At 43.2% G+C, this 26,187-nt stretch overlaps 2 protein-coding genes across 2 annotated transcripts in view; one reads left to right on the top strand and one right to left on the bottom strand.

Annotated features, from left to right (window-relative positions):
• The window catches only part of LOC141166325 (dual oxidase 1-like), a 261,582-nt gene extending 259,318 nt beyond the window's left edge, over positions 1–2,264 (bottom strand). The window contains exon 1 of the mRNA XM_073652895.1: positions 2,126–2,264. The gene's annotated coding sequence lies outside the window, so the exon portion shown is untranslated. The remainder of the gene's footprint in view (positions 1–2,125) is intronic.
• A 67-nt stretch (positions 2,265–2,331) lies between these two features.
• Positions 2,332–26,187, top strand: part of LOC141166324 (dual oxidase maturation factor 1-like) — an 82,665-nt gene continuing 58,809 nt past the window's right edge. Inside the window, exon 1 of the mRNA XM_073652894.1 lies at positions 2,332–2,458. The gene's annotated coding sequence lies outside the window, so the exon portion shown is untranslated. The remainder of the gene's footprint in view (positions 2,459–26,187) is intronic.

The raw sequence follows: 26,187 nt of genomic DNA, 5'->3' as shown, positions 1-26,187 counted from the left end.
TTTTTTTCTGCATGGTGCAGGTTTAATGTATGTTTTTGGTGCAGATTTTTGCTGGTAACCCATTTTAGTCTCAATAAGGAAAAACTGGAGTAAAATCACTGAAAGAATTGATGTGCTGCATTTTATTTTAAATGCACCACAGGTCAAAAAGCGCAAAGAGGTGTGAATGAGATTTTAGAAATGTCATTCATTTTGCTGTTGCTGTAAAATGAACAAAAAAACAGATCACACACAACATGTGAACAAGCCCTCATGGTTTTCTGTCAAAATAGTTTCAAACTATAATATCATGAACACATCTTTATACAGTCTCTGCAACTAATATAACTATCAAACATTTTTTAAAGCAGTTGTGTTTCCATAACAAAGTTCCCTAAAAGTTCAAATGTAATATACTCTATACACTGGATTATACCACTGACCAATGTCTGTAACTGCTGAAGATTGCTCTTATCATAGTAGTTTAACCCAAGTATATCTCCCAGAGAAGCTTGAGAAATCTCCATCAGTTTTTTTTGTGCATGAGAAAAACTGATGAAAATCTGTCTATAAGGCTACATTCCCACGATGAGCTTTTTTTGGGTGAGTTTTTGATGTTGCAGATTTTCTGCACCATTTCTGCATCTATTAAGTAAAATAGGTCACTTGCATTATTTTGAAAATACTCTAAGTCAAAAATTCACAAAAAACTCATGGTGGGAAAGCAGCCTAAAGATTGACACGCTGCCCAAACTCTGAATGAAAATATGATTCAAAACACTGATGAAAATTGATCAGTTTTTTGTGGACAAAAAAGCGTAATGACTTCTGAATGAGCCCTTAGGAAACATTCTCAATTAAAACATTTACTGTTGGAAGTCCTGTAATGCTAGTCCTTTTGGTATTTACTGATGTGGATATCATTGCCCTAAAGGTGCGGAGAAGCCGCATAGCTCACCTTTTGCGCTAAAAAAGTTGAAACTCTTGCCTATATCTGCAGCATAAAGTGATATTCTGTGGATGTCAAATCCAAAACCCCAGTCAATTTAGGATATATTCTGCTGCATGTGCAAGAGATGTCTTACAATCCTATGCACTTTGCTGGCATTGTAATACACAGCAGATTTTCACAACAAATGTGCTGCAGGGAATCTGCTGCATTTTCACACAATGGGAACTTAGCCTTATAGTCTGAATAGTCAATGCCATTGTATAGATGCTTCAAAAATGCTATTTAGAGGTACAGTAATTTGTCACCAAGAAAGAACGGACAATTAACAATTACCATGTCAATGTGTGATTATGATATACGTGGAAGTGACTCCAAGGTCATAGTCCTAGAAACTCCATCAGTGCCAATGTGTGAATATTATAAAAATCTTGTTTCCCAGTGTTGCTTTTCCTCTCAGGATAAATGTAAGGGAATTATAATGAATTTTAATTTTCTACTGTTTTATTACTATTATTATTATAATATGTGAATACATTTAGGGCAAGTCTTGTGAACAGTCAATAGTTTATATAATGTTATAATTACTGTATTATATGAGGTGTTATTCGTCACATTCATTTTCTTTGATGACTTGTAGCATCCAAAAAGCACAAAATGTTTGCAAAATGAGCTTCTGATATTTCAGATGCTATGTATTTACAGATGCCTAAATCAATGTTTGCTATGAAACCTCCAGTGTGAACTTCCACTGATTTTACTTGATAGCATCCATGCATGCACAATTACCTCTCCATTAAATTCTGGATCTTCAGAGGTGAAGTCCCCACCAACATGAACCCTTGTGACACGCTGATAGACTAAACCTGCAATCTAGATTCCCAATAAAATATGAGTGCTACCTTTTACAAATATGATAACTCTCCAGTTTAGTTAAAACTAAACTATAAACTTGCAAAGACATTGGAGTTTCACTTACTGAGCAGAAGATGAAGTCAGGCGATGAGAAAGCTTGTGCAAATCACTAATTAGATGAGTAATATAAGCAAAAGCACAAAACTAAGAGAAAGCAATGTACTCTGCCCTATCTACAGTCCACCTATCTGGTCGGTATATAATATACAGATACATTTTAGAAAAGTAATGTATTGCTATAAAAAAAACTTTGTAAACACAGCAATATAATAAGTCACTGACCTGGACTGTGGTGCAGCTTATTAAGCAGTTTTTATTCTTCTTTTCTTGCCTTCTTTAGACTTTCAGCATTGTGTGAGTGTTTCACAAAACTTTGTGGGTGAGACTAGATAGTCACTGAGTCAAGCTTTGGTATGGTGATATGGGCAGGGCTGTGGAAGGATTCATTTAAATATACAGCTCCAGACATGTACAAAGTGTGATTCTTTGGAAATTGCCTACACCTCCCTCGGTAGAAGAGATGTGAAGGTACTGTAGCAGCCTACAAAACTCATTCACTGATGAAGCCTCAAGTTGCCAATATTTATTACAAGCTTCTAAAGCTAGATTAACAAGGTAAGATAACCTATTGTTTAAACTTCTGGACTTTATTATTATTTGACTTTTAGATATCGTCATCCCAGGTCTTTATTTCTGTAACTGACAGAGTAGAGGTACTGTAAATCTATAAAGGAATTCCGATACTGATTTACATTGGACCATGGCAGATAGGCTTACAATCATTACTACTGTACATGGTTATTTTACTACTTCTTGTAGTTACATTATTACAAGTATTTTGTTAAGGTACTCATGTTTGCCCAGACGGGTATCGACAGATGTAGATCTGATTTTTTTTTTTTCCTTCGGGCGATGGGAACACATTGTGCGGTTATTGTAGACGTATCTATCAAGACGAATGTGGCATGTACATTAGGTATTTCTCTTTTGCACTCAGCAATGTACTCATTCATTGGTCTTGTGAAAGTTAAATATACATATACTGATACATATACTTTAATGGCTTGTTCACTTGACAGTATTTTTGGTCCGAGTGCTGTTCATGCAACAAATGGACAGCACTCATTCCAATGTTATTCAATGGTGCAGTGCAGATGAACAATTTTGTTTTACGGACTGAATCTGAGTGTGAAAACAATCACAGCATGCTCTAGTGTCATCCATAAATCGGATGAGGCCATTCAAGTCTATGGGGGCGTAAAACAAATTGGATGCCATACGGAGACACAGTATAGCATCTGATTTTTATGAATACATAGCCATTCTGCAACATAGGAAACTGTAAATGGTCCTGTAAATGAATAATAGCTGCTGCTGTAAAAAAATGGATTGTGTACAGATTGACAAGTGAGAAAAAATCATCCTATTTTCTGGATGAAACGCTGAATGATTTTTTATACGCTCGTGTGAAATTACCCTAAGTGAAAAATACTGCAATCATTTCTATTTTTTTATCTTACTCAGATATATAGCGCCATTAATTCCACAGCACTTTACATTTATCATCACTGTCCCCTCTGGGGCTCACAATCTGAATTCCCTATCAGTATGTCTTTGGAGTACTCATGTAAAAGTTACCTGGAGACTTGTGTCAAGAATCTGATTTGGATAAAAGAAAATGTAAAAACAGCAGCTCCAAATGAAACGATTACTCTGATTTTAGATTATTAAGTTTAGACACGGCTATTACAAATAAGACGACATATGTGTTACCTTGCATGAGCATACAAGACACGTACAGCTCAATCAGATAACAGTTTATACGGTATCTCATTAGACTGCAGGACTGCTCACTTTGATTCTATAAAGGATTCTATAAAGGATACAAAACCAACTTATCCAGATGCAAACATATAGGTTTCGGGTCTTCTCTTTATTTCTTGGATACTGGACAGTGTTGGTCAGGTGTGGACAGAGTTAGCAAGGAGCGGTTCTTCGTTTTAATTGTTTTTCAGGAGATTATGCAAAAGGTATTTCATAACATTTAGTTATATTTTACTAGAAGTAGAAGCAGAAACTTATTGTATACTTTCACAAATGTTTAAGAATTCAATATTTCTCACCCTTTCGCTAATTTCATTATAACATAAGTGTATTTCTTAGGGGCTGCCTAACTATCATTCCTACCTATTTTAAAATGGCCCCTTAGACAGCCCACAGGAAATAATCAAGTGTATCAAAATATAGATCGCAATTAGTGTTACAAAATACTATCAAACAACAGTATGAGAGGTAATTAGACATCATTCACTCTGATTACCTGGGAATATCTGTGCACTAGTGTTGAGCGAGCACTAAAATGCTCGGTTGCTTGAAGCTTGGGCCGAGCTCACCGTGATACTTGGGTGCTCGACCCAAGCAACGAGCCCAATGTTAGTCTATGGGAGACCCGAGCATTTTTGCGGCGGCACCCCCGGCAGTCTGTAGAAAGTTTAAAAAGTGCCCAAAACGATAGTGACAGTGCTCAAATGACATGGGGACAGCATGGGGATCGCCCCAGGAAGCATTTCTGACCCCCAGGTCACTGCTGTCAACAACGTGGTCAGAGGTATTAAGCCACTTTTACGGGCTCACAATAAAACGTTCAAAAACGAAACTGAAACGGTTTTCCTGTGAAATATGTTAAGGAACTTCCTGTCCAGGGTAAAGACTTGTGTATAAGGTAAAATAAATAACCAAAAACAAAAATACTCCTCCACACCTTGGGCTATGTTCACAAGTAGCATTTTTTATGCGTTTTTGAACTTTTGTATTACTTTCAACCGTGACAAATGCATTCACCGGGAAATGTAATTTTAACATTTTACAACCTTATCTGGCCATGTGCTGTGTGACACATGCATACAGTGCTGAAAAGATATGGGAACAGCATGGGGAAGACCCCTGGAAGCATCTCTGACACCCAGGTCACTGCCTAAAAGTGTGCCCATCAGAAGTGATCCTTGCCGCATCAGAAGATGCAAACTTGCAACTATCCCCGTGCAAGTCCTTGTCCCAGGGCAGTGTTCAATTGTACCTCCCCCATTCCTTGCAATGCAAGCGCAAGTATGCAGCCTGCCACCCACCCACCCCCAGGCTGCAATACCATACTGCTTGCTTGCACTTGAAATTGGGCCTTTTAGGCATGTGGAGGCGGAATCTGGTCACCACGTCATGGCTGAGTCGGCGGCCTGGTATCAATACTCAGTCCCCAGCTGCCCGGCGGCCGTGCGTCCACTCTTGGTCCCCAGCCGCCTGGGGGCGGCCGGGTGTCCATACTCGGTCCCCAGCTGCCCCGCGGCCGGGTGCCCACACACAGTCCCCAGCTGCCTGGGGGCAGCCGGGTGTCCATAAACAGTCCCCAGCCGCCCCTATTTGAAGGACAGCATAACCACAAACACGTGGACAAGTGAATGTGGCCAGGGATGGTCCATCTGACTGATCCCTTCACACTAGGTTAATATTGTGGAAGCCGGGACACAGTTGGACACTGGGATGCAACAAGTCCTCCAGACATAGAGGATTGCAGGTCCTGGGTCAATCAGGCTTCAACACAAAGTTCAGCAGGTAGACAGCAGCAGTGGTCGGCCTCCTAGACAACGAGTAAATTATTCATGATCATGAGGCCATCCACCTTCTTAGCTTTCGGTTCCTTGGAATGCAAGCGCATGTCTGTAGTAGCGGCTAGGCCTGAGGTGGTCAGCGTTTTGGCGCATATCCTACCTCCTCCAAGGATTGCTGGATGTTTTCCTGCTACTATCCCAGTTCTATGACTCCCGTTAAAACAAAGCTTCAGGTGATGAATGATGGATGAGGTGGTGGCAAAGGAGAAACAGCAGGAAGAACAAGGACCATTCACATCAATATCAGGCCAGTCAACCACACATATCTTGTAGGATATGTTTCTGTACCAAAAGGAGCGGTTCGGCTACACAGTTGTAGGGCATACAGTGAGTGCAATGCATACCAAAAATTTCGAGGCACTCCAATGCCCCTTGGAAGTGACATGGAGGTCAGAGGGCCTTAAGTAAACCGTTTTTTCCATTTATAGCAACTGGGTCTCCTGTACACTATTGGCCCCTTGGAAGAGTGGTGGAGGTCACAGTAGCTTAACAAGATGGTTTTAATACCCCTTGGAAGAGGCGTGGAGTTCAAAGTAGTTTAACAAGACAGTTTTAATGCCCCTTGGAAGTGACGTGGAGGTCACAGTAGCTTAACAAGACAGTTTTAATGCCCCTTGGAAGAGTGGTGAAGGTCGCAGTGATATAAAAAGACAATATCAATGCCCCTTGGAGGAGTAGTGGAGGTCGCAGTAGCTTAACAAGACTGTTTTAATGCCCCTTGGAAGAGACGTGGAGTTCAGAGTGGTTTAACAAGACGGTTTTAATGCCCCTTGGAAGAGACGTGGAGGTCACAGTAGCTTAACAAGACAGTTTTAATGCCCCTGGGAAGAGTGGTGGAGTTCACAGTAGCTTAACAAGACAGTTTTAATGCCCCTTGGAAAAGTGGTGGAGGTCACAGTAGCTTAACAAGACTGTTTTAATGCCCCTTGGAAGAGACGTGGAGTTCAGAGTGGTTTAACAAGACGGTTTTAATGCCCCTTGGAAGAGACGTGGAGGTCACAGTAGCTTAACAAGACAGTTTTAATGCCCCTTGGAAGAGTGGTGGAGGTCGCAGTAGCTTAACAAGACGGTTTTAATGCCCCTTGGAAGAGACATGGAGGTCAAAGTAGCTTAACAAGACAGTTTTAATGCCCCTTGGAAGAGTGGTGGAGGTCACAGTAGCTTAACAAGACGGTTTTAATGCCCCTTGGAAGAGACATGGAGGTCAAAGTAGCTTAACAAGACAGTTTTAATGCCCCTTGGAAGAGTGGTGGAGGTCGCAGTGGAATAAAAAGACAATATAAATGCCCCTTGGAAGAGTGGTGGAGGTCACAGTAGCTTAATAAGATGGTTTTAATGCCCCTTGGAAGAGTTGTGGAGGTCACAGTAGCTTAACAAGACAATATCAATGCCCCTTGGAAGAGTGGTGGAGGTCACAGTAGCTTAACAAGACGGTTTTAATGCCCCTTGGAAGAGACGTGGAGCTCAGAGTGGTTTAACAAGACGGTTTTAATGCCCCTTGGAAGAGACGTGGAGGTCACAGTAGCTTAACAAGACAGTTTTAATGTCCCTTGGAAGAGTGGTGGAGGTCGCAGTGGAATAAAAAGACTGTTTTAATGCCCCTTGGAAGGGTGGTAGAGGTCATAGTGGTTTAACAAGATGGTTTTAATGCCCCTTGGAAGAGACGTGGAGGTCACAGTAGCTGAACAAGACAGTTTTAATGCCCCTTGGAAGAGACCTGGAGGTCACAGTAACTTAACAAGACGGTTTTAATGCCCCTCGGAAGAGACATGGAGGTAAGAGTGGTTTAATATGACGGTTTTAATGCCCCTTGGAAGAGACGTGTAGTTCAGAGTAGCTTAACAAGACGGTTTTCATGCCCCTTACAAGAGCCATGCAGTACAACATATTAAAAACATTATTCCCATTATTGAGGAGTGTGTCTCCCACAGTCTTTGCCTACGCCTTCCAAGCAAAAGCTGCCAAAAATTAGGATGGAGGAACTTGCAATGCTGGAAAACAAGAGCCATGCAGTACAGCATATTCAAAACATTATTCCCATTATTGGGGAGTGGGTCTCCCATAGTCTTTGCCTATGCCTTCTAAGCAAAAGCTACCAAAAATTAGAACGGAGGAACTTGCAATGCTGGCAAACAAGAGCCATGCAGTACAGCATATTCAAAACATTATTCCCATTATTGGGGAGTGGGTCTCCCATAGTCTTTGCCTATGTCTTCCAAGCAAAAGCTGCCAAACATTAGGATGGAGGAACTTGCAATGCTGGCAAACAAGAGCCATGCACTACAGCATATTAAAAACATTATTCCCATTATTGCGGATTGGGTCTCCCATAGTCTTTGCCTATGCCTTCCAAGCAAAAGCTGCCAAAAATTAGGATGGAGGAACTTGCAATGCTGGCAACATGGACAATGGTCACCCTGGTGGTATAGTGGTGGTGGAGGCTGAGGATAAGGAGAAGAGCAAAATACAGCCGAAATGAGGAAGCGTATACGCATGTGTGGGTGTGAAGCGGTGCATGGGAATACACCTCCCGAAATAACACAGTGGATATGACTTTATGTTACTCTGCTGTCATTTGGTGGTGATGAGAAGTCTGGCCCAATCCAGCCCTTGTTCATTTTGATAAGGGTCAGCTTGACAGCATTGTCAGTTGACAGGCGAGTGCGCTTATCAGTTATAATTCCCCCAGCGGCACTAAAAACACGCTCCGATAACACGCTAGCGGCAGAGCAGGCCAGGACCTCCAAGGCGTACAGAGCGAGTTCATTCCAAGTGTCCAGCTTGGATACCCAATAATTAAAAGGCACAGAGAAATCACGGAGGACGCTGGTACGGTCGGCAAGGTACTCCCTCACCATCTTTTGAAACTTTCCACTCCTTGTGAGAGTACCCCGCGCCTCAGGGCCTGTAAGCTGGGCGGGTCTAAGAAAACTGTCCAGGAATGTTGACAGTGTTCCCCTGCCTCTGCTGGATTGGAGTTGCGTCTCTCTCGCCTGTACACCTTGGTTGGGGAGTGAACTGTGACCTCTGCCGCTAGAGTGTTCAGATGGGAATTTTTTTAACAGTTCTGCAGCAAGGGCCTTCTGGTACTGCCCCATTTTTGTAGACCTCTCCACTTCAGGAATAAGAGAGTGAAAGTTCTCCTTGTAGTGGGGGTCTAAAAGTGTCACCAACCAGTAATGACTGTCACCCAACATTTTGACAATGTGAGGGTCACGGTTAAGGCAGCGTAACATAAAGTCAGCCATGCGTGCCGGACTTCCTAACGGGCAAGACTTCCGTGTCCTCACCAAGATAACGACTGACCATGCTCTCCTCCTCCTCCTCCTCCTCCCCCCTGTCCTCAGGTCACCCACGCTGAACCGACGGCATGACAGTGGTACAGGTACTACCGTCTACAGCGCATGATACCAGCTCCTCTTCTTCCTCATCCTCCTCCTCCTCTCCCTCATTGTCCCCCAATGCACGTTGGGATGAGATGAGTCTGGGCTGTGTGTAATCGCCCGTTACGGCTTCTTGATCCATCTCATCATACTCTGGCTGCAATGCCTCCTCTTTAATTCTCTGCAGAGAGCGTTGCAAAAGACAGACAAGTGGGATGCTGACGCTAATGATGGACTCCTCAAAGTTTGTCAGGATGGCACATATGTCAAACATCCAGATCCACTCCTGAGGTCTTATGTGTGGAGTCTGACCTGAATATCGACGGCCTTGTTGCAGCTGGTACTCCACAACTGCTCTCTTCTGCTCACAAATCCTTTGCAACATGTGGAGGTTAGAGTTCCAACGTGTGGGGATATCACACACCAGTCGGTGTGCCGGAATCTGCAAATGCTGCTGAAACACAGCAAGGGCGGCCGCAGCTGTAGCCGACTTGCAAAAATGAGCTGACAGGCGGCGTATTTTGACGAGCAGATCTGGCAACTCGGGGTACGATTTAAGAAACCGCTGAACGATGAGGTTAAGCACATGAGCCAGGCATGGTTCGTGTGGGATTTCGCCTCGCCTCAGAGCCGCCACCAGGTTACGGCTATTGTCACACACGACCATGCCTGGATGTAGGTTCAGCGGTCTCAGCCACAGATCTGCCTGCTCTTTCACAGCTGTCCACAGCACACAAGCAGTGTGAGGTTTATCACCTATGTTTATGAGTTTCAGCACAGCCTGTTGCCGCTTGGCTGAGGGGGCAACTCTGACTGACATAGGGCCCGCAATCCTCGGTGTGGGGAGGATGTGTTCCGTCTCAAGGTCCGACTAGGTCCCGTCTTCCACTATGTTTACCCAGTGTGCCGTCAGGGAGATGTACCGTCCCTGGCCACAAGCACTTGTCCACGTGTCCGTTGTCAAGTGGACTCTCCCAGTAACTGCGTTGTTGAGGGCACGGCAGATATTTTGGGACTCATGCTTGTGTAGTGCGGGGATGGCACACCAGGCAAAATAGTGTCGGCTGGGGACCGAGTACCGAGGGACGGCCACCGCCATAAGGTTGCGGAAGGATTCCGGCTCCACCAGCTTTAAAAGCAGCATTTCCAATGCAAGCAGTCGTGAAATGAGCGAATTTAGGACTGTAGCCTGTGGGGCATTGGCTATGAATTTACGCTTTCATTCAAAGGTCTGGGATATGGACAAATGAACGCTGCGGTGGGACGTGGTCATGGACGTTGATGCTGTTTCTTGAGAAACTGCCATAACAAGTGAAGACTGAGTGGATGGGGCATCTTTGCTTGCAGTATGGACAGGGGATTGCCTTGCACGCACAACAGGGGGTTCTCTTACATGCACAACAGCAGAAGAAGCGGTGGTGACACCCACTGACACTGGTCGTGGACCCTGGGGTTCACCCCACAAAGTCGGGTGCTTTGATGACATGTGCCTGATCATGCTGGTGGTGGACAGGCTGGTAGTTTTGTCACCCCTACTGATGCTGGCATGGCAGGTGGTACAAATGGCCTTTTTGGGGTTATCAGTAGAGTCTTTAAAAAAATTACAGACTCTGGAAGACCTACCGGTTGTACTGGCAACGTCCCTCATTTTGGGGTTACGGGGAACTGTTGCCCGCCTTCTGTGTGCGGCCACCACACTGCTTCTTCCTCCCTGTTGGGGTACTCTGCCTCCCTCCCCCTGTGTGCTGCTGGCCTCGCTCTGCGTGTGCTCCTGCCACGTTGGGTCAGTTACTAGATCATCCACCACCTCCTCCTCTTCCACTTGCACACCACGATCCTCCTCCTCACTTCGTGGCAATTGTGTCTTGTCATTGTCCACCTCTTGTGACAAATTGCCAGCGTTGACTTCCTCTGGCCGTGGCTGTTCAAATATTTGGGCATCGCTACATGGGATCTCCTCTTCCACCACTTCAAGCGGAGCAGGCGAGGGGCACAAATATGGAAATGGACCAGTGAACAGCTCTTCAGAGTGTCCAACTGTGGGATCAGTTGCTGTCTGATGACACTTGGCATGGTGGGAGGAAGCAGCATCAGGGTGAGGAGGAGTATGCGGTCGAGACTCACGGCTACTAAAACTTGACCGTGTGGAAGACCGGAGGTGGTGGTGCCCAGGTAACTGGGAGTATTATCTGCTATCCAATTAATAACCTGTTCACACTGATCAGTTCGCAATACTGGTGTTGTAGTGTGCTTCCCTAGTAATTTGGTCAAGAAGTGGGAGCGAGAAGATGTGTCTGTTGGTTGTGGCACATTTTCACCTTGGCCACGGCCCCGTCCTCTACACGCACCATAACCAGAACGTCCAGTTCCACGTCCCTTGCCACGCGCCTTGCCCATTGTAAATGAAGTAAAATAGGTTACACTGGCACGATCAATGGAAAAAGGGTAATAAAAAGGAGATTAGAACCGTGGAAGAGGAAAACCACAGTTCTATTTCTCTGGCCTACACCAGAATCTTTTAAACAGATATGTTTGTGTCTGAACAGTCAGGGAGACACTATTACTATTTTTTTTACGGAAAAAAGGCCAAAAGCAGTATAATACAGAGGTTTGAACCGTGGAACTGCAAAACCACAGTTATAGTTATCTGGCCTACACCAGAATCTTTTAAACAGATATATTTGTGTCTAAACAGTCAGGGAGACACTATTACTGTTTTTTTTACGGAAAAAAGGCCAAAAGCTGCATAATACTGAGATTTGAACCGTGGAACTGCAAAACCACAGTTCTAGTTATCTCTCCTACACCAGACTTTTTTAAACAGATATACTGGTGTCTGAACAGTCACAGACACACTCAATTTTGTTTTGCGGGGGAGGGGAATAGCAAAAGGTTAATAAGACGCGTATTTGTACAGTCTGACTGAGGGAAAAAAAATACAGGATTTAGATGAAAAAAAAGGATTTTTCCTGGCCCTTGAGACTGGGGGATAAGTCTAGCAATTTGACCAGCAGGAGCACACATGACTGTAATGCAGTGTTTGTTGGTATAACCACTGCATCTCCTATACAGCCTGCCTGCCTGATATCTGGGATTGATATTAGTCCTGAGAAGGACTGTTTGTTTGATCTGGCAGGCTTTAGAGACCCTACACTACCTATTTTGCACTATATATCTCTCCCTAACTCAGCAGCACTGACCCTACACTGTCTGATCCTGGGCGACTGTGTCCAAGATGGCGGCACCCGGTTTTAAATACTCGAGGTGACGCTGTGCGGCCAGCCAATCACTGTAATGCCCACAAACAACATGGCTGCGGCATTACAGTGACTGGCTGGCAATCCCTGCATGTTCATTGGCTCTGTTAAGAGTGCCAAACGTGCAGGGCGGAGACCCGAGCTCCCGCCCGAGTAACCTGGAAATGCTCGGTGCTCACCGAACATCCCGAGTAGTGAGATGCTCGGGCAAGTACCGAGCAGTGTCGAGCATGCTTGCTGAACACTACTGTGCACCCATTAACAATAGTGGATTTATCTAAACTTAATCAATGATGTCCAAAGGCAGACTGCTAGGGGTACTGAAGGGATTGATGCTGGCAAACCATGGCAAATCAGTTATTATTCTACATTCAATTGCACTGAACCGCTACACTGATGCCACCATTTTGTGGTTGCTCATCCACTACAGGGTTCAATATAAACTTAACACTCTTAACCACAAAGCTCTCCACAGTCCTGCACCTTCCAACATCTCCTCCCTCATTTCTGTCTACTACCCTACCCATGTTCTCCATTCGCTTTACAACCTAGGATTAACATCCACTATAATCTGAACCTCCCACTCCTGTCTCCAGGACTTCTCTTGTGCTGCACCAGTTTTCTGGAATGCACTACTCCAAATAATCTTGTTAATTCTCAGTATCCACACTTTCAAGCATGCCCTTAAAACGCATTTCTTTAGACTGGCTTATCACCTCACTAATCTAACTAACTATTCTATGATCTCTCTTCCTTGCACTCAACAGCACTTTGTATCTGTATTTGTACAGATACTGGCTGATGACCGGTTCATGCAGCGTTATGCAAATACCCTATTTATTATATCGATGGCTGGGCTGTACAATACAAGCACTTATTTTTACTTTTGATGTCCCGCCTATTTCCTCATAAAGTTCAAGCTTGCTAGTAGGGCCCTTACTCCAATTAGTATGAGTTGAATTATGTGTTACCCTGTGATGTCTAATATTGTCTGTACAAGCACCCTGTGAATTGCAAAGTGCTGCGGAATATGTTGGAGCTATAAAAATGAAAATTATTATTATGATTATACTTATTTTCATTGCTTCTTTTTTTGTCCCTCAGCTGTGCATACTGTGGCTAGTGACATTTTTTTGTTCAACGAAATTCGGAGTGCACTCGCTAAATTTGATGAGGTGCTAATGAAGCGGGACTGGGTTCCCAAGTAGCTGTAGAAATATTCACTGATCATTCAATTCATGCAAAGCAAAATTGAAGAATTTATTTAGGTGATACCCCCAAAATTAAAGATATATTTACAGTGCTACTTGATTGTAATGTTTCCATTCATTGAAACGTTCTTAAACTGTTGCTGAAGAGAAGCCCGGAGGTCCAAGATGTAGATGTGTGCTTATAGGGCGCCATATAGGGCGCTGACACATGGCGCTGTATAGCACCCTATCAGCCCACATCTAGGACCTCCAGGCTTCTTTTCAGCGATGGTTTGAGAAAGGTTCAATGAATTGAAATGTCACGAGTAAAAACTAAGAAACACTGTAAATATATCTTTACTTTTCTGTGCATCACCAAAATAAATTCTACAATTTTGCATGAATCGAGTGTGAATATTTCTGCAGTAAAGGATAAAACTAGAGAGACAATAAGTGCAATAGGGTCTTATCCGAGTGAAAAATGAGGATATGGAAGCTATTTATGCTCACCTGGGGAAGTTGTGAGAGTGACAACCCCTGCATCAGCTTACAAATAGGCTGCTGCAGATCCATGATATGGAGAAACTAGTAAGGCTAAAAATTAGTGGGTAAAAATCTGCACTGCTAATGGTCCAGAAAGAAGTAGAAGACTGGAATAGTTGAAATGCGGTTTTATTTGTCAACGCGTTTCAAAGTAAACATACTTCATCATGACAAACCACAATGATCTTTAAAAATAAAACCGCATTTCGACTATTGCAGTCTCCTACTCCTTTCTGGACCATTGATAGAATGGATTTTTACCCACTTATTTCCAGCTTCACTAATATTTCTATAGTGACAGATTACTTGACAACTTCAGAAAATAGAAAACACTTGTGTCACAAAATAATCTCCACTTATCACATCAGTTGGCCCACTATTCTTCTTTCTAGAGGTGCATCTTGAGACAGTGCATTAATTCTTTCACTCTGATGTAGTAATCAATTTGACAACATCCTCATTCACTCATACATACATATCCAAAGATTTTAGTATAACTAATAGCTGTCTTTGATATTAAAGAAAAGAGGGAATGAGATCAAAAGAGGGAGAGCAAATTAGAAAAAAAGCTCATCTCATTAATGGGCCAATTTCAGTCTTCGGTCATCAATTCTCACATTCTGATTTCATTCCAATTATTTCCAGATTTCCAAAATCAGCACCAAAATTGTTGTGAATAAAATATAACATGAATACAGCTTTTCCAAATGTAAACATTCTTCTTATTATTTAATATTTAAGGTGCTATAAATGGCTGTTACAAGTAAGGTAACCTATGTGATGCCTTGCATGTACATACAGGATGCGCACAGCTTCATCAGATAAGTGAGGTTTATAACACATTAGATGATAGAATTGTCCAATCAGATTATATCCTGAAGTCAAAAACAACCAATTCCGAACCAGGCACTTAGGTCTCAGGTTTTTTCTTTATCTCTTGTGCACTGGACAATGTTGGGTGTACATTGAGTTAGCAGAGAGCGGTTCTTCAATGTACAGCAGGTGAAATAAGAATTGAACACGTCACCAATTTTCTAAGTAAATATTGACATGAAATATTGACATGAAATTCTCACTAGATGTTGGTAACAACCCATGCAATCCACACAGGCAAAGAAATCAAACCATAGATATTCATAAATTAAGTTATATGTAATAATGAGAAATTACACAGGGAAAAAGTATTGAACACGCTTACTGAAATTAATTTAATACTTCGTACAAAAACCTTTGTTGGTGATGACTGCTTCAAGACTCCTCCATTATCGAGAAACTAGTTGCATTCATTGCTCAGTTGTGATTTTGGTCCATTTTTACATACAAAAACATTCTTGAAATCCTAAAGATTCTGTGGGCTCCTATGAACTCTGAGGTTTAGTTCCGTCTATTCATTTTTTATTGGATTCAGGTCAGGTCATTGGGTAATTCTAGCAACTTTATTTTCTTTCTCTGAAATCAATTCAGAGTTTCCTTTACTGTGTGTTTGGGATCATTGTGTTGCTGAAATGTCCACCAATATTTCATCTTCATCATCCTGGTAGATGGTAGATGTTTTTTCAAGAATATCTTGGTACATTTGTCGATTCTTTCTTCCTTCAATTAGATGAAGTTTGCTAGTGCCATATGCTGGAAAACAGCCCAACATCAGGATTTCCCCACCTCCAAACTTCACTGTTGGTGTATTTGGGGTGATATGCAGTGCTTTTTAGCCTCCAAGTGCTATGATCTGCAACAAGTACTAAGGAAATAAAGGAGAAAACTGTCCCTACAGTAAGACTAAGCTGAATCCCTACGATGTAGCGGGCTGCCTGTTCCGAGTGAACAGACCCGCCTTAGTCCTCGGCTAGTCTTAACAAAGACCTATAGCATAAGGGGAGGGGTACCTAAAAGAACTAAGGACTGGAACAAAAATGGGACACCTCCTAAAAAGAGAAGTTGTTGCAGAACACAAAAAGACAAACTGACAAAAAGGTACTAGAGGTCTCAGAAGGACCAAGCAAACTGACAGAGATAGGCACAGAAGCACCTGGCTAGAAAAACAGTCAAACAACACTGAAGTCCAGCACAGCCAAAAGGGCAGAGCTGGAATATAAAGGCAGGTGGTCACGTGACCACAAAACACAAGATGGAAAAAAAAAAAACAGGAGGGTTCTAACAGTACCCCCTCTTTTATGAGGATCCTCCGGATCCTCCAGGCCCAGGCCTATCCGGAAACTTCCTGTGGAAAGCTCTAACAAGCCTAGGAGCAGAGACATCATCCGCCGTTACCCAGGAGTTATCTTCGGGACCGAAACCCTTCCAGGAGACGAGATACTGTACTCTCCCTCTATGCCATCTAGAATTCAAGATATGAGAAATTTCATATTCGTCATCTTCCACCACAGGAGGAACTGTGACAGTGGAATCCCTATTTGATACATCAGTCTTTTTCAACAAGGAAACATGAAACGCAGGATTAATCTTCGAGGAAGTAGGGACATCCAACCTAACCGCAGACGGGTTAACAACCTGAAGCACTTTAAATGGACCCACAAACTAAGTACCCAGTTTCTTAGAGGGAATCCTCAACTGCAGGTTCTTTGAGGACAACCAAACCATGTCACCCACAGTAAACAAAACCTCCTTACGTTTACTGTCAAAATACTTCTTGGACTTCTTGTTAGCCTCTTGAAGGTTGCAACGTACATTAGTACAAACTGTCTCCAAATCACCGGAAAAGTTCTCCTCCTCCGGCACCGCCAACCCTAATTTGGAGGACGAACCAAAAGACGGATGTCTCCCAGTACAACAAAAAAAGGATAACACCCAGCAGAGGAGGATGTATGATTGTTAAGAGCAAATTCTGCGAGAGGCAGAAACTCAGACCACACCTCTTGATTGTCCGCCACAAAACAACGCAAAAACTGTTCAACATCCTGGTTCTTTCTTTCAGTCTGTCCATTATACTCAGGATGATACCCAGACGAAAATGACAAATGGACTCCCAACGTGTCACAAAAAGCACGCCAAAAGCGAGCCACAAACTGAGGTCCTCTATCAGAAACAATATCCATGGGAACGCCATAAAGCTTGACAATCTCCTTAACAAACACCTTAGCGAGTGTCTTGGCGTAGGGCAACTTAATGAATGGAACCAAATGACACATCTTATTAAAACGGTCCACGACCACCCAGATGACAGTAAAACCCTCGGACACAGGAAGATCAGTAATAAAATCCACTGTGAGATGTGTCTAAGGCGCGCTAGGAACCTCCAGAGGGCAACGCAACCCCGCAGCAAGAGTATGTGAAGCCTTTGACCTAGCACACACCGTACATTGATGCACTCACTTGATGACTTCCTTCTGCCATCCAGGCCACCAAAAACTGCGAATGATAAGTCTCTTAGTCTCCGAAATTCCTGGATGACTTGCCAACCGAGAATCACGACACTCCACAAACAAATCTCTCCTAAAGGTTCTAGGCACGAACAACCTCCCATAGGAGTGTTAGATGGAGCATCATCTTGAGCTTTCAGAATCCCATTCTCCAAAACGGAGTCCAATGCCGACACCACAACTCCTTTCTGTAAAATGCTCTCCTCCTCCTCGGCACCGACCGTAGGAGAGAAGCTGCGAGATAAAGCATTGGCTTTAACATTTTAAGTACCAGGGATATAGGTAACAGAAAAGTGAAACCGAGAAAAAAAAAGTGCCCACCTAGCTTGACAGGCATTCAAGCGCTTGGCAGCATTCAGATAGATCAAATTCTTATGATCTGTGAAAACATAAATAGGAAATCTAGCGCCTTCCAAAAAATGATGCCAATGTTCAAACGCGAGTTTAATAGCCAGCAGCTCCTGATTTCCAACATCATAATTAAGTTCGGTTTCCGAAGATTTTTTCGAAAAGAAGGCACAAGGATGTACTCCATCACTGTTCTCCTGAGACAAAACTGCTCCGACCCCCACAGATGAAGCATCGACCTCGACCATAAAAGGCTTGGTCTCATCAGGCTGCATAAGGATAGGGGCAGAACTGAACCTCTCTTTGAGATACTTAAACGTTTCAAGGCCTCAGTAGTCCACTGGACCGTATACGCACTTTTCCTGGTGAGATTGGTTAGAGGCTTAACAATTACAGAAAAATTCTTAATGAATATCCTGTAATAATTGGCAAAACCCAAAAATCTCTGTATAGATTTCAAACCAATAGGTTTAGGCCATTCCTGCACAGCCTGAACTTTCACCTGGTCCATCTCAAAGCCCTCGCTGGAGACAATGTAGCCTCAAAAGCTAATTTTCTGCACAGCGAACTCACATTCCTCCAGCTTAGCAAAGAGTGAATTATTACTCAACAACTGCAAAACTTCACATACACTCTACCAATGGGACTCTAGATGTGGTGAATAATTCAAAATATCATGCAAATGCACAACCACATTCTTATCAATCAAAGGTCTCAGGATGTCATTAATAAGGTTCTGAAAAAATGCCGGTGCATTGGTAAGACCAAAAGGCATCACCAGATTCTCAAAATGACCTACCGGAGAGTTAAAAGCAGTTTTCCATTCATCACCCTCCTTCACTCGTAACAAATTGTATGCCCCCCGGAGATCAATTTTAGAGAACCACTTGGCCCCCACCAACTGGTTAAACAAGTCAGGAATTAATAGCAAAGAGTAGGAATTGCATACGATAATCTTATTAATTTCACGAAAATCCAGACATGGACGTAAACCCCCGTCCTATTTTTAACAAAGAAAAATCCAACTGCCACAGGCGACTTAGAAGGTCTAATGTGACCAGCAGTCAGGCTAGTCTATATGTACTCCTCCAAGGCCTTTCTTTCAGGGAGAGTCAGATTAAATAAGCGACTCTTGGGAAGAGTAGCTCCCGGAACAAACTCAATGGTGCAATCATAATCCCTTTGAGGAGGTAAAACTTGCGACTCCTCCTTTGAAAAAACCCTCCAAAAATCTTGAATAGGTACAGGGAATTCCCCTTTTTCCACAGCCGCAATGCGACCATTACAACATTTATCATAGCACTTCTGACTCCAAGACTTAATCACATTAGTAGCCCAGTCCAGTAAAGGATTGTGCAGTTTTAACCAAGGCAAACCTAGAAAGAGTAAATTATCTAATACAACCAAGTCCAAAATTTCTTGGTGAACTCCATTGATAGTGAGGGGAAATGCAGCAACCTTGTGAGTAATACATTTCAAGGGAGTGTTATCAGTTGCAATCACAGAAATAGGTGATGACAAAGGTTTGGATCTCAATTTAAGTTTTTCCAAAAACCCTTTATTAATCACATTAAGTGTTGAACCACAATCCACAAATACCTGAAATTCAATCAAATTTTCCTGCAAAGTAGTACTCCCAGAAAGAAATACTCCAGCAGAGCGTAATCAAGCTATACGGGCATAACTGACCTTTATCTTTTCTTTACTTAAATGAAGCTCACAATACTTAATCAAATGGTCAGCTTTACCACAATAACGACACAATCCCTCGGCGAACCTCCAGTCTCTTTCCTGAGAGGGGAGCGACTTCGCCCCAACCTCCATCGGTTTTCCGCCATCAGAGCAGATTTTCTCGGGACTAGGACCTGGCATTATAGGAGTCTTTACCTCATTCTGCCTAAATCTCAGTCTCCTATCCACACGAACAGCTAATTGCATGGCATCCTGCAGAGTCTCTGGTGCGAGGAATGCAATTAGCAAATCCTTAACCCTTTCACTCAGACCAGCAATAAATAGACATTTCAGAGCGGAATCATTCCATTTGACTTCTGAAGCCCATCTTCTAAAGTGTGTGCAATAATTTTCAACATCACCTGACCCCTGATTCAAACGCCTGAGTTCTGCCTCAGCAGATGAGATTCGATCAGGATCGTCATATAATAGACCCATAGCCGAAAAAAATTATTCTACAGACCTTAAACATGGTTGGAGAGAAAAGGCCCACCCCTTTGATTTTTTGCGCAAAAGTGACATAATAAAACCAATGCGCTGTGATTCATTCCCAGAGGACCTTGGTCTCAAGCGAAAATATAACAAACAAGCATTTTTAAAGGAAAAAAAATCTTACTGTTTACCATAAAATACATCAGGCAGACCTACCTTGGGTTCCACAAAATGCGCTCCAGAACAGCTACTCACGTGTTGCTGGAGCTCGGCTACCTCCAGAGAAAATCCCTGCAAGCGTTGAGCCAAATCCTGGACGGAGACCATACTGATCCCCGAATTTCTTTCTTTTTAGCTTTTTTGGGCTGGACTTACTGTTATGATCTGCAACAAGTACTAAGGAAAGAAAGGGGAAAACTGTCCCTACAGTAAGACTAAGCTGAATCCCTACGATATAGCGGGCTGCTTGTTCCTAGCGAACAGACCCGCCTTAATCCTTGGCTAGTCTGAACGAAGACCTATAGCATAAGGGGAAGCGTCCCTAAAAGAACTAAGAACTGGAACAAAAATGGGACACCTCATAAAAAGAGAAGTTGTTGGAGAACACAAAAAGACAAACTGACAAAAAGGTACTAGAGGTCCTAGAAGGATCAAGCGAGCTGACAGAGATAGGCACAGAAGCACCTGGCTAGAAAAACAGTCAAAAAACACAGAAGTCCAGCACAGCCAAAAGGGGGGAGCTGGAAAATAAAGGCAGATGGTCACATGAACGCAAAACACAAGATGGAAAAAAAAACAAACAGGAGGGTTCTAATACCAAGCATGGTGTGTATTATGGCATCCAAAGAGTTCAATTTTGGTCTCATCTGACCAAACTATATTCTCCCAGTAAAAAGGATTTAGGAAGAATGAACTATATTTTACTAATGAGCAGAAAAGTACCCTATACTTTTAAAAATATTTAAAGGGAAACATACAGGTCCCCCATGCCCTCCAGCCCACAAGCATTAGACTATTTGTTGCTAAATACCCGCCTAACCAGACACTTCCAGATACGTGCAGTGCTTCTCTGAAGTCAGGAAGAGTACAATCAACTTCAGAGGAGCAATGTTGTTCGCAAACAAAGCTGCTCGAATTTTGCAGAGAGCTGGCGATGATGCCGGTTCTTGCAAATCATGTTATCAAATGTGGCGCCCGTGTCTATAGCGCCACAAAATGCCTGCATGTGTAGTATAATTATCTGTATTCCCTGCAATGGTGAGGGCTAAGTTATCTGCAGTTCTCATTGCATTCACACATTGTTATCCGATCCCTTACAGAAGGATTGTGCACTTTTACCAAACCAGTAAGCTGTGCACGATCCCTCAGAGAGGGGAGGAGGTTCTTTAGTAGTTGTAGTATGAGGAAGATGTAGCATCATGGAGGGTTCTCGTGCAAGGGTGAGAAGCATGCTCTCTCTGCAAGAAGGCCGGATCTCAGTTCTGAGAGCACAGAGACTTCCAGGGTCTGTGCTAAACTGAAAGACTGCTCAGTCTTTATGACTGGCAGAAGAGTGCTTTTTCCTAGAGGCTCAGCGGTGCATAGAATCGGGGACACTACTACAATAGAAAGTAAGTGTTTAACACAGGATTCAAGCTGCCTGCTCGCTGGAAGAGATAACGGATCTAGTAAATGCTCACCTTGGACCCCTGGGGATCCAAGGAATCATCTACCAGAGGTATACTTAGCAGCAGGAAGGCTACACAACCTTACAGCAGAGAATCTGAATCCCCCACTATGCAGGTCTGTCCAAAACCCTGTATGTGAACAATATAGAAGCTTCTGGAACTGTTTGCAGAACTCCAGTAAAAGGTACAAAATGGTTATTACTCTGTCTTAAGCTGATTATTCCCTGCTGCGCCATTCCTGCTCCAACTTCCCTGGGAGCCAGCCCTGGTTGAGAAGGGTCCCTTTAAGAATCCAGGTTAAATGCAGGATACCATGGTAAAATTATATTTTCTTTCACATATCTGAACAGCAGCATAAGTTAGTGTAATCAAGTGGGGCTTGCAAAAATCTATGCACATTTCATGAAATCAACAAAATTCAGACCTAAGTGATAGACTTCATAATTCAGATAATGTTTTACTACTCTCACCTTCTGGTTTTCAAATATGATGACTAGAGATGCACTAAACTGCAGAAATTCGAATTTAGCAGATTCTCTTAAATTTGACCGGGAAATTCGGTTTGCATCACATTTATTTGATGCAAATCAAATGTGTCCCAGTTGCCACTAAAAAAGCTGTTTAATAAGCCTTACGGTTTCCTGAATGCAAAGTGTAATAAAAGAATGAGTGGGATGGACTTAAAAACAGTAAAAAGACCGCAGTCACCTCTCACCTGTCCCTGCTGCTGCAGCCCCCAACAGTCTACAGCTCGCTCCTTGACTCACTAGATCTGGTTCCAGTGTTCTCCTTATTCTTCACAGACTAGGCATGTTATAACTTCATGACATGTATTACTCCATACGGTCAAGTCATCCAATGGAAGAACTGATGAAGAGTGAAGAATTTGTCAGAACTGGACATGGTACCTTGGGGAGGGACAAGACAACAGAGTGCTGCAGTGGTAGAAATTGGAAAGTAGCAAAGGGAGTATGATATTTTATTGTTTTTATTAACACTTTCCCGCCCGACTCATATGAATCCAAGAAAATGGAAGCAGACTGCAATTTTCCTGGATTCCTGTAAAACAAATACCAAGAAATTCAGATTCTGTATAATATTTTAAACAATCTGATTACTTTAGAATTAATGCATTCACCTTTAATAATGACTGCTGTTAAATTAATAAAAAAATATCTGATTCTAATTTTCAGCCATTTTTTGGGTCCAACAATTGGGACCCCCATATGTAAAACTCATGGTAGGCTTGGGAACACCAGTATTGAAGTTCAATCACAAAATATGAATCTTTTCAAGGATATTTTTAGAAATATTCTGGAAAAGTAGAATCAGCCTTCTTATGTAGGTCATAGAGAGTTAATATGATATCTGCAAGGAGCACAATAGCACAATTATTAATTGCCATACATAATTCAGATGTACAATTGCTAATTACAGTGGGAGGTGAATCAGATAAGACCCATTTTTGTTGTCACTCTAGGATATTTGCATTGAAGGCCTTGTGGAACAAGTAGCTGCTGAATTTACATAAATATGCATATTGAAAATTGTTTTCAGAATGTATTTAAGAGCTTAAACATCTTATAATGAGATCTTTCTAATATTTTCCGACATTAAGACCAACTCTTTCTCTGGTGGACCAAACCCATCCATAGCAGTCAATTTCAATGAATCAGTAAACCTGATCCAATATGTGTGGCACCCCAGGCGCCCGGTTGCTACAGTGGCATTGCCTCCCTCACAAGGGGTGATGGCATGCCTGGAAGCCAGGAGGGGTCCCCTAATCAGGTATACCAGCATACAACACTTTCCTGGCTCCAGACCAGAAAGGGGAGCTCCTCCCCTTGACAACTGGAATCTGGAGGCGGGGTTAGTAAGAGTGAGTTGAAAGGAATTGAAGACAGGACAACGACGAGGAAGGACCTGAGGAAGGGAGTTGTGGAAAAGCTTGCCTCAGGAGAGAAGTGCAAAGGAACCGGACACCGGAGTCCGTGGCTGTGGGGCGCTGAAGGCCCAGCAGCAAGATCCAGAGGGCAGGAGACTGCAGGTCTCCTGGCCCCACCAGACGCCCAGCGGCTCAGCAGCATCATAGGGCCCAGCACCGCCACGTGGGAGCGACACTTACAGAAGGCCTGAGCTGCCTGCCATATGGGTGAGAAAAAAAGACGTTTTCTCAGGGATGAGGGCCACAGCATAGCTACAAGCAGCAGGGCCAAAGAGAATAGCACAGAGGGAAGGCCTACAACTCCACCTGGCAAGGTGTATCCCCAACTTGCTTCCAGGCCGCCCGGACCTCCACTACCAGCTAGTACCCGTGCCCCGTTCTGCTCTGACAAACCGCAAGTAAAGCAAGAGGAAACTGCCATTAATGTGTTGTCTGTTCATTACCTGTGCCCTCAGCCCTGCACGACACAGTCCCTGCTGACAACACATACTCTTCAAATCATCTACACTGCCCTGGAGCCTAGCTCTGCCTGTGGAGAGCTGAACCAACTCTGCTGTGTCACCATCAGCTCCAGTGAATCTGCACCGCAGCGGCAGCCCCATAAAGCCGCATACCACAAGTGGTGTCACGAATATTATCTCTAAAAACTTTATTCCCCTTTTACTTTCCCTTTAATTGACCGCCCTGGGTCACGGACCGGGTCACTGCCACCGTGACATCCCCCAGCATCGACCGGCCCGACTACCGAGTACCTCACGGCCCAGGGGGTGCATCATATATGCACTGCCATTGTTTTAAAAACAGTCTTTTCTATGAAGACATGTTCCTGAAATAACCTGTGTGTTTGACTTTACCTCCTGGTAACCACATAAATCGACAAAATGAAGGGTCTGCAATACTTGTTAAAGTCTCCTGGTGTTCCTGTTTTCCTCCTATGCTCCAAAGGCATACTGATAGGGAATTTGTAAGCCTCAATGGGGACAGAGATGATGAAGCCTGTAAAGCGCTGTAGAGTATAATAAATATGATAATGTAATAATTTTAAGATTGCATAAAAAATAGGTAACTTTCCAAATACCTTGCATTACTTATCTTGCATTTCTCTCGTCTCCAGTTAAAGGCTTTCTCCTGTGTTTTATTCCTAGCTTTGCAGGACTCTAAGATCAAATCTCACAGTATTCCCTGTGGAACAGCTAACTGCCCACGCCACTATCTGTGCTTTGTTGCTCAGTTTTCTACAAACAGTATTTTAGCTGAGTGGATATACAAATGTTCGGGAAGCCAACAGAAAATCTTTTAACAGTCCATATTACCATATCAACCTATTACCATAGTCTAGTTGCCAATTTGATACTTTAGTAGCTGGTCTAAGAATGATCTCTGTTTGGTCCTGTAGTGCAGCAGAATAAGAGCATCTATTAGTTGCACTTAGAAGTTCCTCTATGATAGTCTTTATTGCTTCAGCAACAGAATGACTAAAAGGGAGTATGTCACCCCCAAACTGCAAATTCAGCCACATCAACGTTTATATAGGGGACTTAGCTCCTAAAAAATCATACCACTAACACATATTTTATAGTTGCTGAAAAATTCCCTTTTAATCTATCTGTAAATGGGGGAGGTACAATCCAACCTTTGCGTTGCCAAAGTTTTGGTGAAGTCTCCAATTTGCATAAAGAGCACTGTCCCTGAATTTGATTTACAGCAATTGCTTTCTCACAGCGAGCGTCAGACTGAGGGGGCATCATATTGTGTGGAGGGCTGTGGAGAAACTTTGAGGACATTTTGCTGTGGGAGGGTGCACTGTAGGGACACCATGCTTTAGGGATATTATATTTTGTAGCGTGGTCTGTGGGATGCTATACTTTACTTAAGCCACTATTTAGTCAGAATACTGTACATGTGGCAGCTGTTATGTGAAATTAGGGGGCGGAATTCACTGGGGATATCATACTGTGTGTGTGTGGGTTGGGGGCTTTTTGGGGGGGCATCATAATCTGAAATGTACATGAAAAGAGTAATGTGGGTCAGAAGACTAAGGGTTTTCAATAGGTGCATAATTACCGTGTACGTGTCACAATACATGTCCCTCTTCCGGTTTATAAAAGTTAGGGGATATGACTAGTGTTGAGCCACCCCCGTAGTGTTCGGGTTCGGTTCGTCGAACACCGGGATGTTCGAGGAACTGTTCGTCGAACACCGTCGAACACCGTTAAAACCAATGGCAGGCAAACAAAAACACATAGAAGCACATAGAAAACACCTTCAAAGGTGTCCAAAAGCTGACAAACTTCTCAGAAGACACTCTCTTTAAAAAAGCCGGCCGGCAATTCAGCAGCGGCATACACCGGTACCTGACAATTTAGACAAGAAGGAATAGAGAATCACACATAGATTAGATAGATAGAAACATGTCAGTCACATATATAAGAAGTACAGTGATAGTGTAGATTACTGTACTTGTCATTTAGTGTTAAAATAAAGGATTTATGAAAAAAAAAAATTGGCGTGGGGTTCCCCGTAATTTTAGTCTCTAGCGGAGGTTAAGCAGACGGCTGGGGCAGATGTTTGAAGCCTGCGAAGGGGGTAATACCCACAAAGCTTCCCAGGCTACTAATATCTGCCCCCAGCTGAATACCTAGCCTTTACTAGCTATTAAAATGGGGGACCCCCAAAAAAATGACGTGGGGTCCCCCCTATTTTAATAGCTAGCAAAGGCTAGGCAGACAGCTGGGGGCTGATATTAATAGCCCAGGAAGGGTGCCATGAATATTGGCCCCCTCCCAGGCTAGAAACACCAGCCATCAGC

The sequence above is a fragment of the Phyllobates terribilis genome, unplaced genomic scaffold (assembly GCF_046119375.1).
Source record: "Phyllobates terribilis strain yellow unplaced genomic scaffold, ASM4611937v1 Scaffold_11__3_contigs__length_659146591, whole genome shotgun sequence".
NCBI lineage: Eukaryota > Metazoa > Chordata > Amphibia > Anura > Dendrobatidae > Phyllobates > Phyllobates terribilis.
This window is presented reverse-complemented; position numbering and strand designations above follow the sequence as displayed.